This window comes from Crocuta crocuta, unplaced genomic scaffold (genome assembly GCF_008692635.1).
Source record: "Crocuta crocuta isolate KB4526 unplaced genomic scaffold, BGI_CrCroc_1.0 scaffold575, whole genome shotgun sequence".
Lineage (NCBI taxonomy): Eukaryota > Metazoa > Chordata > Mammalia > Carnivora > Hyaenidae > Crocuta > Crocuta crocuta.
This window is the reverse complement of record NW_027532001.1, coordinates 202,990-208,895: the sequence shown is the minus strand read 5'-3', so window position 1 is coordinate 208,895 and position 5,906 is coordinate 202,990. Positions and strand designations below refer to the sequence as shown.

The 5,906-nt window shown below is 35.2% G+C and overlaps 1 pseudogene; it reads left to right on the top strand.

Moving 5' to 3' along the window:
- Positions 1–5,099: 5,099 nt before the first annotated feature.
- On the top strand, positions 5,100–5,906 carry LOC144240888 (peptidyl-prolyl cis-trans isomerase FKBP3 pseudogene; annotated as a pseudogene).

Genomic DNA, 5,906 nt, shown 5'->3' with positions numbered 1-5,906 from the left:
TCATTGCCTTGCCCTTTTTTGAAAATAGACTATAACTACCCTGATCAGGAAATCTAACCAGAGCACCTGGAAAACTGTGTAGTCCATCCTACATTAGTATGTGAACAGAAAGCCCAGCCAGCAGCTATGTGTGTCTGCAGAGAAATGTCAGTGGCTTCACTGTGCAGGGATATCAGTATGCAGTGTACAGTACTGCCAGATTCAGATCTTAAACAAGGAACCATACTGGACTTGGGACCCATTTTGCTGCCCTACCTGGGCAGTGAACTTAATAGCTCTGCTTACTGCTGAATATAATACCTTGTCCTGCATTCCAATGAAATCCTGACCAGAAAAATCCAGGCAAGTGCAGAGCTCACCCTACAGTTGTGTTTGTGTAGGAAATCAAGTTAGTACTCTGATCCAACTGTTCCGAAACTGCAGTACCTGCCCTTCCCAACCTCAGTAGTCAGGCACTGGCCTCACCCAAAAACAGACTCTGAGAGCAAGCTGCAATTCCCCATTAATGATATTAGCTGATCCCTCCAGACTGGTGAAAAACGTCTCTGCCAACAGTTTTCTAAAGTCTGAAAGAAGATATTACTTACTCAAACACGCAAATACCAATGTAAAGAATAAAATATAAAAATTAGTGTAAATAAACTTTATGCTAAAACTGATAAAAAATAAACAAAGAAGATTACTATTTAATGATAAATGGACTAATCCATCCAGAAAATATAACAATTGTAAATATGCACACAACATAGAACACATAAATATATGATGCAAACACTAATAGAAATAAATAGCAATACCATAGTAGTTGAGGCCATTAAAACACAATTGCAACAATGGATACATTATCCAGATTTGAAGAATAGTATAGGCTAATTTGACCTAACAGAGACAAAATATTCAGTACAACTCCAGCAGAATAGTACATGGGATATTTTCTAGGATAAGTCATATATTAGGCTATAAAACAAGTCAGAGTAAATTTAAGAGAATTGAAATATCAAATAAATTTTCTTTCTTTAAGTTTTTATTTACATTCCAGTTAGTTAACATATAGTGAAATATTACTTTCATGTCTAAAATTTAGTGATTCAACAACAACATACATAACACCTTGCTCATCACAACAAGTGCAGTACTTAATCCCCATTTGATATTTAACCCATCCCTCCCCTTCACCTCCCCTCTGGTAATCATCAATTTGCTCTCTATAGTTGAGTCTCTTTCTTAGTTTCTCTCTCTCTCTCTCTCTCTCTCTCTCTCCCCCTCTTTCTCTTTTATACCTCTATGATTATTTGTTATGTTTATTATATTACACATATGAGTGAAATTATATTGTCATATTGTCTTTCTCTGACTGGCTTATTTCACTTAGCGTATTCTCTAACTCCATCCATGTCCTTGGAAATGGCAAGACTTCATTCTTTTTTATGACTAGGTAATATTCCACTGTGTATATATACTACATCTTTATACTTTCATCAGTCGATGGACACGAGCTGTTTCCATCTTTTATAATGTTGCCATATACAGCAACGTGCATGTAACCCTTTGAATTATCACTCTTGTATCCTTTTGGTAAATATCTAGTAGTGCAATTGTTGGATTGTAGGGTAGTTCTATTTTTGACTTTTTAAAGAACCTCATTATGTTTTCCAGAGTGGCTTCATCAGTTTGCATTCCCACCAAGACTGCAAGAGGATTCCCCTTTCTCCACATCCTCACCAATACCTGTTTCCTGTGTTGTTAATTTTAGCCATTCCGACTGGTGTGAGGTGATGTCTCATTGTAGATTTCATTTGTACATCCTTGATGATCAGTGATGCTGAGCATCTTTTCATGTGTCAGTTGGCCATTTGAATGTCTTCTTGGGAGAAATTTCTCTTCTGGTCTTCTGCCCATTTTTTTGACTCATTTGTCTTTTGGGTGTTCAGATTTATAAGTTCCTTATATATTTTGGATATTAACCCTTTATCTGATATTTCATTTGCAAATATCTTCTCCCAGTCTATCAGTTGCTTTTTAGTTTTGTTGATTGTTTCCTTTGCTGTTCAGAACTTTTTATTTTGATGAAGTCCCAATAGTTTATTTTTGCTTTTGTTTCCTTTTCTCAGGAGACGTATCTAAAAAGTTGCTATGGCCATTGTCAAAAAAGTTGCTGCCTTTCTTCTCCTCTAGGATTTTAATGCTTTCCTGTCTCACATTTGGATCTTTAAACTACATTTAGATTTTTAAACCATTTTGAATTTATTTTTGAGTATGGTATAGGAAAGTAGTCCAATTTCTTTAAAAAATTAACGTTTATTCATTCTTGAGAGACGGAGATAGAATGCAAGCAGGGGAAGGGCAGAGAGAGAGGGAGATCCAGAATCCGAAGGAGGCTCCAAGCTATGAACTGTTGGCCCAGGGTCCAATGCAATGTGGGGCTAGAACCCATGAGCTGTGAAATCATGACCTGAGACAAAATCAGATGTTGAACCAACTGAGCTACCCAGAATAAAAAAGTGATCCTGTTTTATTCTTTTACATGTTCCTGTTCAGTTTTACCAACATTATTGCTGAAGAGACTGTCTTTTTTCCCATTGGATATTCTTTCCTACTTTGTTAAAGATAATTGGCCATATACTTGTGGGTTCATTCCTGGATTTCCTATCCTGTTCTACTGATTTATATGTGTATTTTTGTGCCAGTACCATATTGTCTTGATCACTACCTCTTTGTAATATAACTTGAAGTTCAGAATTGTGATAGCTCTAGTTTTGCCTTTCTTTTCCAAGGTTGCTTTGGCTATTTGGGGCATTTTGCAGTTCGATACCAAGTTTAGGATTTTTTTCAACTTCTGTGAAAAATACTGATGGTATTTTGATACGGATTATATTAAATATGTAGATCCCTTTGGATTGCATATGCATTGTAGCAATATTCATTCTTGTGGTCCATGAGCATGAAATGTCTTTCTATTACTTTGTGTCATCTTCAATTTCTTTAATCAGTGTTTTATAATTTCAGATACAGTTCTTTCATCCTTTGGGTTAGGTTTATTCCTAAGTACCTTATGGTTTTTGGTACAATTGTAAATGAGATTGACTCTTTAATTTCACTTTCTGCTGCTTCATTATTGGTGTATGGAAATGTAACAGATTTCTGAATGTTCATTTTGTATCCTTGGACTTTATTGAATTTGTATATCCATTCTAGCAATTTTTTGGTGGAGTCTTTCAGGTTTTCTATATAAAGTATCAAGTCATCTTGAAATAGGAAAAGTTTGACTTCTTCCTTGCTGATTTGGAAGCCTCTTATTTCTTTGTCAGATTGCTGTGGCTAGGACTTACAGTACTATGTTAAATAACAGTGGTGAGAGTTGACATCTCTGCTTTGTTCCTAATCCAAGAGGAAATTATGTCACATTTTCCCCATTGAGGATGATATTACCTGTGGGTTTTGTATATGGACTTTATTATATGGAGGTAAATTCCCTCTAGACCTATTTTGTATGAGGGTTTTTGTCATGAATGGATATTGTACTTTGTCAAATGCTTTTACTGCATGTATTGAAATTATCATATGTTTGTTGTCCTTTCAGTTATTAATGTGGTGTATCACACTGATTAATTTGTGAATACTGAACCACCTTGCAACTCAGGAATACATCCCACTTGATCATGGTGACTGATTCTTTAAATTACTATTGAATTTGATTTGCTAGTATCTTGTTGAACATTTTTACATCTGTGTTCATCAGGGATATTGTCCAGTAGTTCTATTTTAATGGAGTCTTTATTTGGTTTTGGTATCAGGGTAATCCTGACCTAATAGAATAAATTTAGAAGTTTTCCCTCCATTTCTGTTTCTTGGAATAAATATCAACTTTTCCTTAAATGTTTGGTAGAATTCCCCTGTGAAGCCATCTGGCCCTGGACATTTGTTTGTTTGGAAATTTTTTTAATTGTTGATTCAACTTCTTTGCTCATTATCTGCCTATTCAAGTTTTCTATTTCTTCCTGTTTCAGTTTTGGTAGTTTCTAAGGATTTATTCATTTCTCTTGGGTGTCCAATTTGTTGACATATTTTTTTTTCACAATATTCTCTTACAATTGCTTATATTTCTGTGATGTTGGTTGTTACTTCTCCTCTATAATTTGTGATTTTATTTTTTGGGGGGGGTCCTTTCTCTTTTCTTTTTGATAAACCTAGCTTCAGTCTTATTATTTTTGTTAATTTTTTTAAAGAACCAGCTGCTGGTTTCAATGATTTGTTCTTTTGCTTTTTAGTTTCCACATCTTTTATTTCTGCTCTAATCTTTATTATTTCCCTTTTTTTCTGCTGGCTTTATACTTTGTTGTTCTTTTTCTAGCTCTTTAAGATGTAATGTTAGATTGTTTATTAGAGATGCTTCTTGCTTTTTAAGAAACAACTCTCTTGTTTTGTAATCCTGTTAGGAGCACTTTTTCTGCATCCCAAAAGTTTTGGACTGTCGTGTTTTCATTTTGTTTCCGTATATGTTTTTTTTTTTAATTTCATTTCTGATTTCTTGGTTGACTCATTCATTGTTTAGTAGCATTTTGTTTACCCTCTATGTATTTGTGATCTTTCCAAATTTTTTCTTGTCTTTGCCCTTAAGTTTGATAAGACTGTCCTCAGATAGTATGCATAGTATGACCTCAATCTTTTTGTACTTGTTGAGGTCAGATTTGTGAACTGCCTGTGATCTATCTTGGATAGTGGCTCATGTGGACTTGAAAAGAATGTGTGTTCTGCTGTTTTAGGATGCAAAGTTCTGAATATATCTGTTAAGTCCATCTAGTTCAGTGTATCATTCTAACCCACTGTTTCCTTGACGATTATTTTCTGTTTAGACACTCTGTACATTGATATAAATGGGGTGTTAAAAATACCCTGGTATTATATTATTACTTCCTTTATGTTTGTTATCAACATATATTTTTATGTTTTATATATTTGGATGCATTAATATTCAGTGCATAAATATTTACAATTGTTAGATCTTGTTAGAGTCCCTTTTATTATGAAATAGTGTCCTTCATCTCTTGTTACAGTCTTTGATTTAAAGTTCAGTTTTTCCTGAGTAAAGCAGAGGCAGCGGGGGAAGATGGCGGCGGCCGTTCCACAGCGGGCCTGGACCGTGGAGCAGCTGCGCAGCGAGCAGCTACCCAAGAAGGACATTATCAAGTTTCTATAGGACCACGGTTCAGATTCGTTTCTTGCAGAACATAAGTTATTAGGAAACATTAAAAACGTGGCCAAGACAGCTAACAAGGACCATTTGGTTACAGCCTATAATCATCTTTTTGAAAGTAAGCGTTTCAAGGGTACTGAAAGTATAAGTGTCTGAGCAGGTGAAAAATGTGAAGCTTAATGAAGATAAACCCAAAGAAACCAAGTCTGAAGAAACTCTGGATGAGGGTCCACCAAAATATGTGAAATCTGTTCTTAAGAAAGGAGATAAAACCAACTTTCCCAAAAAGGGAGATGTTGTTCACTGCTGGTATACAGGAACACTACAGGATGGGACTGTTTTTGATACTAATGTTCAAACGAGTTCAAAGAAGAAGAAAAATGCCAAGCCTTTAAGTTTTAAGGTTGGAATAGGCAAAGTTATTAGAGGATGGGATGAAGCACTCTTGACCATGAGTAAGGGAGAAAAGGCTCGACTAGAAATTGAACCAGAATGGGCTTATGGAAAGAAAGGACAGCCTAATGCCAAAATTCCACCAAATGCAAAACTCATTTTTGAAGTGGAATTAGTGGATATTGACTGAAATAGCAATGCTTCTGATATAAAGACATTAGCAACAATAAAACATGGCCTTGAAGAAACTTATGTAACTAGAGCTGGTTACTGTTGTAGTGGAAGAATCAATCGGATAATTCAAGAATGCAGATATTGG